The sequence below is a fragment of the Macrotis lagotis genome, chromosome 1 (assembly GCF_037893015.1).
Source record: "Macrotis lagotis isolate mMagLag1 chromosome 1, bilby.v1.9.chrom.fasta, whole genome shotgun sequence".
Taxonomy (NCBI): domain Eukaryota; kingdom Metazoa; phylum Chordata; class Mammalia; order Peramelemorphia; family Peramelidae; genus Macrotis; species Macrotis lagotis.
In genome coordinates this window covers 544,651,191-544,663,194 of record NC_133658.1, presented here as the reverse complement: position 1 = coordinate 544,663,194, position 12,004 = coordinate 544,651,191, and the positions used below count along the sequence as shown (strand labels likewise).

Here is a 12,004-nt window from a genome sequence, read left to right as displayed (position 1 = left end):
TTTTTGAAAATTTAGATTTAAATCTACAAAGAAAGTTAACAAACCATTTTGATTATAACCACTTTAAAGTTTATTTACAATATTTTTCTTTGTGATATTTTTCATCATGTAACAATTGACTTAGACTATTTACAAATTCAATGGCCAACCTTCTGAGACAATAAAAAAAACTATGTACTAAATTTTATTTTTGTTTCACTTAACAAGTGAAATTTTGAGGTAGAAATTATTGCAAATTATTCTCTTAATCTAAAAATATGTGATTTCCAGAAAACTAAAGAAATTGAGAAGCCTGAAAATAAATCTGAAGAACTCAAACTCCAAATATTCTTCAATACCCTAAAAAAAAGTGGAGAAAGAAGAGAAGGAAAGGGAGAATATACCTTTTTTCCTTACAGAAATAAAGGAGGACAATTCTGAAATCTCAGCAAAGAGTAACACCATCTGGGTCAGCTTATATTAAGGATTCGTCTTTACAAACTATTGAATTCCGTCACGCCTCTTACATTTCCAACAGCTCCTTGTTGAAACTGCCTCATCATTGACTGTAGTCCTACCATATCTTTCATGTGATGAAAAACTTTTGAATACATCATTTTGGCCATTTGTTGGTTCAGTTTCACTATCTGGGATTGGCTTACTTTCTTAGATATGTCATCTCTTTTGAAAAGTCTTTTGACTTTTTGACCCATCTTTTTCACCATCTGGGCAAATTTAGTATATTGTGTCAAAAGCTCCTGAATATCTCTCTGATCCTCTTGCTACACTTTGGAATCTTTCTAGTTGCTTATTGAAAATCTTTGTACCATCTGTACTGTCAAATTATGATCATTTATACTGTTCATTATCATCATTAGTATTTTTAGCTTTGCCATTGATTCTTATTCATTGCTTTTACTCATAAAATCTTTTCCAAATCCAGGGTTCATACCCAATATTTGAATGAACAGACTCATTTTTATGATGTTTTGGAATTGTACCATTTGTATCTCTCAATGTAAACTTATCCTGTTTTAAATTTTCTATAAGTGCTTCATTGTCATCCAACTTCAATTCATTCTTTATTAGTCCTTCAAAAAGGTTCAAAGTAATCTATATACTCACAAATAACAATGAAAATTAACTTTTTGTGACAGCAACTGCATTGAGTACACCATCACCTTTTGCATCACCAAATTTCATCACAATTACAGAGGCTACATCTATTTTATCTTTTGAAAGTCTTAGTTTAGTGGAAGAAGCCAGGATGAGGGAGAAAAGTTACTGAGCTCTTCCCCAAACCCCTTTGAACAGCTTTATATAGTACCCCAAAGCAAATTCTGGAGCAGCAGAAATCACAAAAGGACACACCAAAATAATTTTCTGGCCAAAGATAACTTAGAAGGTCATCGGGAAGGTCTGTCATACTGGGTGAGTGTGTAGGCTCTGCCAGTCCAGACAGCCCCAGCAAACCAGGAGCAGGCCTTGAAAACCACTGGTTGCTTCTAGAGCTCTCAGTCCATATACAGTAAGGGGATAGAGCAGTTGGTCACAGGGAGATTGGAGGGATCTCTTTGCAACTACAATAGGATGGGGAAACATCACAGTTTCAGGGAAAAAAAAAGTGCTTTTGGTCGCTCATAGTTCAGAGCATAGACCAGGAGAGTAGTTAAACATAGCTCTCTTTAGATCCTACCATCTTGGAAGAACTGAAGACTTATAGTTCCCTCAAATTATCTCTAGAAATAGCTGTACAAAACCTCTGAAACTTGGGACACTTTCCTCTAACCTGGAAGCAAAGTTTTCTTTAGCAAACAATTAAAAGTTAAGAAATAGAGTAGGAAAATGAGCGAACAACAGAAATAAATTCTGACCATAGAAACTTTCTATAGTGATAAAGTAGAGCAAAACATATACTCAGAAGATAACAATAACAAGATAAAGAAAAATATGAATTGATTCCAAGCCATGGAAGATCTCAAACAGTATTTTGAAAACCAAGTAAGAAACAGAATAAAAATTGAGAAGAGAAATGAGGGTGATGCAGGAAAATCATGAAAAAAGTCAATAGTTTTATAAGGGAGACACAAAAAATACTGAAGAAAACCTTAAATTCAGAGTAGGCCTAATGGTAAAGAGGTTAAACAAAAGCCAATGAAGAAAAGAATGCCTTGAGAAACTGAATTATCCAAATAGGAAAAAAGGTACAAAAATTCACTGAAAAAATCCCTTAAAAAATAGAATTGACCAAATGAAAAAGGAGTACTGAAGAAAATATATTCTTTATTTTTGTTATGTTTTTACAAGGCAAATGGGGTTAAGTGGCTTGCCCAAGGCCACATAGCTAGGTAATTATTAAGTGTCTGAGACTGGATTTGAACCCAGGTACTCCTGACTCCAGGGCTGGTGCTTTATTCACTGCGCCACTTAGCTGCCCCCAGAAAATATATTCTTAAAAATTGAAACTGAACAAATGGAAGCTAATGATTTTATGAGAAATCAGACAATTAAACAAAACCAAAAGAATGAAAAAGTATAAGACAATATGAAATATCTCATTGAAAAAACAACTGACTCTAGCTCTAGTAGAGATAATTTAAAATTTATTGGACTAACTGAAAGTTAGTTCAGAAAAAGAGTCTAGACATCATCTTTCAAGAAAACAGTCCTGATATTCTAGGATAAGAGGGTAAACTAGAAATAGAAAGAATTCCCTGATCATCTCCTGAAAGAGATCCCAAAATGAAAACTTCCAGAAACAGTATAGTCAAATTCCAAAGCTTCCAGGTCAAAGAGAGAATATTACAAGTAGTCAGAAAGAACTATTGATTGAAGAAAAGCGAATTAAAATAATTCTGAGTTACTACCTCGTACCTAATAGATTAACAAATATAACAGAAAAAGAAAATGACAAATGTTGGAGGTGATGTGGGAAAAATGAGACATTAAAGCATTTCTGGTGAAGTTGTGAACTGATTCAACCATTCTTTTTTTTTTTAGTTTTTTTTTTGTAAGGCAAACGGGTTTAAGTGGCTTGCCCAAGGCCACACAGCTAGGTAATTATTAAGTGTCTGAGACCGGATTTGAACCCAGGTACTCCTGACTCCAAGGCCAGTGCTTTATCCACTCTGCCACCTAGCCGCCCCTCAACCATTCTTGATAGTAATTTTGGAACTATGCTGAAAGGGCTAGCAGTGCTTTGACCTAACAATGCTACTACTAGGTATTTATCCCAAAAGAGATAAAAAGCAAAACAGAAAGGGACTTATATATACAAAAATATTTATTGCACACTTTAGTGGTGCAAAGAATTATAAATTGGGAGAATACTCATCAATTGAGGTATGGTTGAACAAATTGTGCTATGTGATTGGGGTTTTTTTTCTGACTATTTTTATAATTTATTCAAAACATTTGAAGAGTTCTAAAAGTTTATACACATTACTGCTGGAAAATTTGAAGACAGTTATAAATAGCAATAGTAATGAATCAGAATCATTTGCTCTTCATTTAGCAATATGTGGTTAAACTAATATTCCATTAGAATTTTTAACTAGTTGCTCATTCTTCCAAATTATGTCATTGCAATTATAGTAATGCCTCATTTAACTTGAATCATTAGAAAACACACTATTCTTTATAAGTGAAACTATTTCAGTATTTTCCAATAAAAAGGTTTTTTTTTTTTTAAATTCTTGACACTCTCCACAGTGGCTTAATCAAAATGATATAGGTTCACAAAATTGTCATTACTTTATAGTCACAACTCTAATTCTCTCTTTATAGTCACAACTCTAATTCTCTCTTGCAAGGCAAATGGGGTTAAGTGGCTTGCCCAAGGCCACACAGCTAGGTAATTATTAAGTGTCTGAGATTGTATTTGAACCCAGGTACTCCTGACTCCAGGGAAGGTGCTTTATCCACTGAGCCACCTAGCTGCCCCCACAACTCTAATTCTGAAGGAGAATTGACCTCTTTTTGTAATTTATTACAAAAATCAATTACTAATGCTGACAGAATGATGCTACTGGGTTTATTAAAATACATACAACTTTTTATCCTCACGTCTAAACTTTGCTATCAATTGTTCTTTGTTTTATCTTATTCTTTCTATTCTGCTGTGTTCTCTTATATACAATTAACTATATAAGTGCCCCCCTACACAACCAAATTCTCAGCAATTGAGGTGGCTGGGAGACTGACCAATTAAGAGAAGTTTTATTATGTTTTTTAATATCTGTGGAAACCTAAGCTAGACCCATCATTATATCCATGTGACATGTATAGATAATTCTACCATTATTAGGATCCCTTGTTGGGGAGGAAGCTAGCTCTATGATTTCATTAATATGGTAAACTCATGAAAATTCTCTCTATCAACACAAATCAATTTACAATCTTAGAGAATTAAGGCAAAGGAAATTTAAGTGACTGACCTTTGGTAATTGCTGGTATGGGTCAAGGCAAGATTTGAATCTAGGCCTTTCTGATTCTGGCTTTTTATGAATATGTCTGTCACCCTGCTTCTTAATGTTATAATTAGGATCACTACACAAATTGTAATTATATAGTAAATAGCTATCCCTTCAAAACTTCTGAGGAAGAGTTGCAGTCATTTAGCAATAAAAATTTTCCACCTAAAATTAATCAACAGAAGAGAGTATAAATTTCATAGAATCTTGACTGAACATAGAGAACTAGAGATACTGTTCAGGAAAAGAAAATTTACCTCTCAAAATAAATGACTCAAGTTAACTACAAAAGGAAAATAATAAAAAGTAGATATATTAAACCTACAGGATAATAATTTTCTGCCTTTTTAAGTGCAACCAATAGGCAATTACTGATTAATGTGAAAACAATTTTAATTTACTCTCATTTCTAAGTAGAATTAAATAAAGCATAACAGGAGTTCCCAGTCTAAAAAAAAGCAGTTAACCAATTAATCATTACAATTAGGGAAATGTTTTTACTGTATAGAAGTGAAAGATATAGGATAAATTGCATAGGGGCAGCTAGGTGGCGCAGTGGATAAAGCACCGGCCCTGGAGTCAGGAGTACCTGGGTTCAAATCCGATCTCAGACACTTAATAATTACCTAGCTGTGTGGCCTTGGGCAAGCCACTTAACCCCATTTGCCTTGCAAAAACCTAAAAAAAAAAAAAGATAAATTGCATGGGTCCCATGTGGAACCTGAAGATTTCTATACCCAAACCTAGTCCTTGAAGTCCACTGAAAAGGAAGCAAAACATGCTAGCCACATTTGCAGTAATTAAAAGTAAATGTACATAGTAGCTAGAATTTTCTTTCTTCTTAGTTAAATAGTACCGTTCAATGCTTTAAGAGGTCTGAAATATGGAATTCAGTTTCCATTTATTCTAGCCAGTCAATGAGTGTGAAAATCAGATGTGAAATGTTTGTTTTAACACAGTTTTCCAAAGTCCCTCTCAAATATATTAGAAACTTGTTTAGTTCTTTTTCAGATGGCCTAGATGCAGTTATGCACTGCAGAATGTGGTTATGTTCTTTGGTTTACTGCTTGGCAAACACTAGTCATCTGCCTCATGATTGGAATTTTAATGTTTCCAACTTTATTATATACTGGGTGTCTCTCCACAGATTTTGTAGATAGGACCTTAATGTAGATAATAGCATGTGTCCCATTACCTTCTAAGGAATGCAATTTCAGGTCTCCTTGAAAGTACTGTGCATAAAGCCAAGATGTGGGCAATCCATAACCAAAACCAGTTAATGGTACAGCTCTAGATGTCTCAACACGAGTTTGGGGTGCAGTCAAATGCATATCATTGAGGATTCTTTCAATTTTCCTCAAAGGAATACTACCTCTACCAACATTAATCTTTCGTCATTACCCAGTGTTCTTGAATGGGAGGGTAAAGATCTTTGTCTGCAAGGTATTCTATAGTTACTCTCATTGCATTCTTTTTCTCATATTTTTAAATTTTTTCTTTAATTTATTTGCACATTAACATGAGAAATAAAGTAAAAGAAAGAGAAAAAATGAGTTTCAGTCTGTGTTCTGATACTTTCATCTCTGTCTTGGGTGGATCACATTTTTGTCATAAGTCCATCATAGAAGTTACTTCCGTATTTTTCTACAGTTGCTGTTAATGATTGTAATTCCTTCCATCCATTCTTCCCCACTACCATCTATTATATTTTCTCTCTTCTTTTACTCTTTCCCTCTTCAAAAATGTGCTGTGGGGCAGATGAGTGGCACAGTAGATAGAGCACCAACCCTGGGGCCAAAAGGCCCCAAGCCCACATCCCATCCCAGAGACCAGTAACCAACTTGTCCTGTGGTCCAGGACAGACTACCCAATCTTAGCACTTTGCAAAAAGTGAAAAAGAAAATGTATTATCTCTGACTATCCTCTCCTATGATCTACCTTCTTCTCTATTTCTCACATCCCCCCCTCCATTGTCCCCCTTCTCTCCTTTTTCTTCTAGGTGTCTATACCCTATTGGGTGTGTTTGCTGTTTCCTCTCTGAGATCTCTGATGAGAATGAAGGCTCCCTCATTCTCCCTAACCTTTCCCCTTCCATACCATTGTGAAAGCTACATGAAATATCTTTTACATGAAATATCTTAGCCTGTTTTACCTCTCCTTTCTCTTACTCCCAGTACATTTCCCTTTCACCCATTGACTCCATTTTTATAATGTATATCTTCAAATTCAGCTCTCTCCTATGCCTCCTCTATAAAAGCTCCTTCTACCTATTCTATTAAGTGAGAAGGTTCATAAGAATATTATCAGTATCATCTTTCCATGCAATTCATCTTCATTAACCCTCATAATTTACCCTTCTCATCCACTCTCTATGTCTCACCTGAGTCCTGTACTTGAAGGTCAAACTTTCTGTCCAACTCTGGTCATTTCAACAGGAACATTTGAAATTCCCCTGGTTCATTGAAAGTCCATCTTTTCCCCTGGAAGTTTGTTCAGTTTTTCTGGGTAGTTGTTGCTTCTCTGTTGCATTCTAATAACCTCTTTTGCCTTCTGGAATATTATATTCCAAGCCCTATGAACCCTTAATGTAGTTGCTGCTAAGTCCTGTGTGATCCTGACTGCAACTCCATGATATTTGAATTATGTTCTTCTGGCTGCTTATAATATTTTCTCTTTGACTTGGGAGTTCTGGAACTTGGCTATAATATTCCTGGGAGTTGTTTTTTTGGGGATCTCTTTCCAGAGGAGATTGGTGGATTCTCTCAATTTCTATTTTTCCCTCTGCTTCTAGGATATGAGAGTAATTTTCCTGTAGAAATTCTTTAAAAATGAGTTCAAGGCTCTTTTCTTGATCAAGACTTTCAGGTATCTCAATATTTTTAAAATTATCTTTTCTGGATCTGTTTTCCAGATACATTTTTTTTCAATGAGATATTTCACATTTTCTTCTAATTTTTCATTCTTTTGGTGTTGAATTATTATGTCTTGATTTCTTGCAGTCATCAGCTTCTTTTAGCTCCATTCTATATCTGAAGGATTTGTTTTCCTCAGAGAGTTTTCTTATCTCCTTTTCCATCTGGCCAATTTTACTTTTTAAAGCATTCTTCTCCTCAATAACTTTTTGAACTGTTTTATCCATTTGACCTATGCTGGTTTTTAACATGTTATTTTCTTCAGCATTTATTTGGATCTCCTTGATTAAGCTGCTGACTTTGTTTTCATGTTCTTCCTGCATCTCTCTTCATTTCTTTTCTCAATTTTTCTTCTATCCCCCCTTACTTGATTTTCAAAATCTTTTTTGAGCTCTGTCATAGCCTGAGCCCAACTTCTATATTTTTTGGAGTCCTTAGTTGCAGAAGCTTGGACTTTCTCATCTTCTGATTGTGTGGTTTGGTCTTCCATGGAACCAAAGTAATTGTCTTTGGTCAGGTTCCTTTTTTTCTGTTTACTCATTTCCCCAGTCTGTGCCTGGTTTTGGGGTGCTTCCTGAGCTTTTGGAATTCAGTATGTGAGACTGTGAACAGGGTCTGAATGTGGTCAAAGCCCCAGAGCTCCGTTACAGAGGACAGACCTTGGCAGTCTCCCTCCACTCCCTTGACTTTGGTGAACTGAGCACTCAGGGCACAGCTGTCTGGAGGCTCCTGCTGGGTGGCTCCACAGGCCTGCTTCTATTTCCTGGGATCTGGTATGCACTGAATACCTGAGCTGCACTGACTGCTGTGGCCACATTGAGGGCCTAGGGTTCATGCTCGCTCTGGCAGAGGTCTCCCTGCTGATCTTCCAAGTTGTACTTGGTGCTCCCTGGGTTGCAGGCCAGAAAACCGCTTCTGCTGCTGGGAGCCAGGGCTCCCAGGTGCCCTGAGGCTGTTCCCAGGAGGCTGAAGTTCCAGTGCCACCCCTCCAACCCCATGGAACACAGCTTTCCACTATTTTCCAGGTTACCTTGGGCTGGAGAATTGCCTCACTGGATCTTTTTGTGGTTTCTGTCTCTTGATAATTTAGAGTCATAACTTTAAGGTTTTTAAATATTTTGAAGAGAGCACCTAAGAGAGGTTTTTCTCTTGCCACCATCTTGGCTCCACACTGCTCATTGCATTCTTGAAAAGTTCAAAAACTATGTGGTAGAGATGTGATGGTACATAAATCATATCCATGGGCTATCCTGTGATTTTGCATTTAATTCTTCAAGTTCTAGTTCTGGAGAATTAATATAATAAAAGTCACAAAAAATACTTTGCATTTTCATAGCCATCTTTAATAACTTCAACATCATTACAATTTGGATTAATGCTTCCAATGTGTTTTCAGTGAGTTGAGCCTCTTCCTTTTCCACTAAACAGTAAGGAGTGCTGATTGAGTAGCATTCTGAATGAAATGCAACTCATGTAAAAACAATCCAAAAATATTGTATATTCTTTTTTTAATATTGTATATTCTGACTGGTCCTTAGATCCACACCAAAACTTTCCTTGTATTTAATCACATCCTGAGTCATGGTAGGAATGACACCATTTGATTCCAGATTCTTATCACAGTGTCTGTAAAGTCATAAACAACTCTAGCATCTTCAGCACTTTTGTCATTAAACTCAAAGAACTCCTATAGATTCTGTATGTACCAGTTCTGGATCAGTTCAAATGAAGATTGTCTGGAGGAAGATTGTCTGGAGGAAGATTGTCTGGAATAAGACTTATTTCTTTCATTATATTTGTCAATCTCACTGACAACTCCTGCAAAAACATAAATGAGGTATTTTCACATGCATTCACAGATCTAGAAACTGCATCATGGAGAGTGGGACAAGGAGAAGGGACCCAGGCTTGGACTCGGGCTGAAGCTGCAATCACAAATACCTCATTAACCTCATAGTGAAATGCATTCTAGAAGATGAGAAGAAACAGCAGACCTGAAACCCAGAGGTACCATTGCCCCTGCAACTCTCTGCATCCTGTGCTATGTGATTGTGATGGAATACTACTGTGATATAAGAAATGATGGGAAGAATACTCTTAGAAAAACTTGGAAAGACTTATATAAGTTGTGTGAAGTGAAATTTATTGTGTATAAAATAATAGCAATATACTACTAAGATGAATGACTTAGCTATTCTCAGCAGTACAATGTTCCAAGACAACTCTGAATGAGTTGAGATGAAAAATGCTATCCATCCCTAGAGTAACAACTGATAGTATCTGAGTACAGATTGAAACATGCTTTTTAACTTTATTTTTCTTAAAGTTTGTTTTTTTTAATTTCCTTTCACAATATGACTGATATGAAAATATGCTTTGCATGACTACTTCTGTATAATTTATATCTAATTGTTTACCTGCTCAATGAAGGGGGTAGGAAGAGAGGGAAGGAAGGGAAGGAAAGAATTTGGAACTCAACGTTTTTTTTTAATTTTTATTTATTTATTTTTGAATTTTACAGTTTTCTTCTAATCTTGTTCCCCACCCCACAGAAAGTAGTCTGATAGTCTTTATATTGTTTCCATGCTATACATTGAGCTAAATTGAATGTGTGAGAGAAATCATATCCTTAAGGAAAAAAATGAAATATAAGAGATAGCAAAATTACACAGTAAGATAATGTTTTTTTTTTTAAATTAAAGTTAATAGTCTTTGTTCTTAGTTCAAACTCCACAATTCTTTCTCTGGATACAGATGGTATTCTCCACAGATATCCCAAAATTGTTCCTGATTGTTGCACTGATGGAATGAGCGAGTCCATTAAGATTGATCATTAACCCCATGTTGCTGTTAGGGTGTACAATGTTCTTCTGGTTCTGCTCATCTCACTCAGTATCAGTTCATGCAAATTCTTTCAGGCTTCTCTGAATTTCCAAACCTCCTGGTTTCTAATAGAACAGTAGTGTTCCATAATGTACATACCACAATTTGTTCAACCATTCCCCAATTGATGGACATTCACTCAATTTCTAAATCTTTGCCACCACAAATTGAGCTGCTTTTTATGTTATTACCCCTTTTCATGATCTCTTCAGGTATAGATCCAGTAGTGGTATTGCTGGATCAAAGGGTATGCACAATTTTATTGCCCTTTGGGCGTAATTCCAAATTGCTCTCCAGAAAGGTGGAACTCAAAGTTTTAAAGATGAATGTTGAAAATTGTTTTTACATGTAATTGGGGAAAAATAAAATACTAAATTAATTTCAAAAAATAGTAAGTCTGGGGCGGCTAGGTGGCTCAGTGGATAGAGCACCGGCCTTGGAGTCAGGAGTACCTGGGTTCAAATCCGATCTCAGACACTTAATAATTACCTAGCTGTGTGGTCTTGGGCAAGCCACTTAACCCCATTGCCTTGAAAAATCTAAAAAAAATTAGAAAGTCTTAGCTTCACAAGCCTTACTAATGGAGACATTCATTATATAAACAATGTTATAGGTTGTATACCACTAGGAACTTGGTTTCTTCAAACTATCTTCTTTATGATGATCACAGGTATGAATAACAACAGTTTCAAAGTTTTCAAGTTTTGAATTTTTCCATCCTTTCAGAGGAAATGATCACAGGATCAATTGCTATATGGCTTCCACAATATGGAATTCTTGCTTTGGTAACATTCTGTTTTAGTAGGTGAAAATTTCCTGCTCTGAATGCTCTGCATATATCAAACACATTTTCCTAACCTTTTCTTTGATAATTATAGAACATGTTATGGCTTTACCCATACCCTGCAACCTAACAAACATAAGAAGATTTAATTTCCCTTTGGTTGGTGTCCAGGCTTTTAACTCCAGGGCTATGAGCTTCACAAGTTCCTTAAATACAGGATGCTGAATATTTTTTCTTTTGTTTAGACCAGATGCCAATTCTTCAAGATCAATAGCATACCTGAAATTATTTTTTTAAGGCTTTTGCAAGGCAAATGGGGTTAAAGTGGCTTACCCAAGGCCGCACAGCTAGGTAATTATTAAGTGTCTGATGCTGGATTTGAACCCAGGTACTCCTGACTCCAGGACCGGTGCTCTATCCACTGTGCCACCTAACCATCCTCCTGAAATTATTTTTGAGCTGCTTCACCAATTTAATATTAACATCAAATTCCAGTAATGCTGTATGGACTCCTTTTAGCATAGCATTTAAAACCTCTTCATTGATAATGGTGGCATTTTTCAATGATCATAGTGCTGAGGTTAATTTTCTTCCAAGATATGCTATCACCATCTTGATAGTTAAAAACAACCTTAAAAGGTGATATCTAGGCAGACAGAGTAAGCACCACAGCACCTGAAATCATCCTATTCTGCCATGGAAGAAGAGACACTCAGGTAGAAATGGGACAATGCACCCTGACTTCCTGACTGTGAATATGGTAACTAGATCCTCTGCTCATCCAGCTAGATACCACCCAGGGTGGACAAGCTGGAGTCCTAATCCTGCTTGTCATTTCTCATAGCACAATAACATTCCATCTCAATGATATACACACAGGTTGTTCAGCAAAGCAATCTATTTTACATGTCCCCTTGTTCCTATCCTTCAGCAGATTGCTCCCTTTCTAATCTTTGTCTTTATATCCTGCTACT

At 36.0% G+C, this 12,004-nt stretch overlaps 2 pseudogenes; both read right to left on the bottom strand.

The window, feature by feature from the left end:
• Positions 1-473: 473 nt before the first annotated feature.
• LOC141521175 (signal recognition particle subunit SRP54-like) lies at positions 474-11,587 on the bottom strand (annotated as a pseudogene).
• On the bottom strand, positions 5,478-9,243 carry LOC141521182 (pyruvate dehydrogenase (acetyl-transferring) kinase isozyme 1, mitochondrial-like; annotated as a pseudogene).
• Positions 11,588-12,004: the final 417 nt, after the last annotated feature.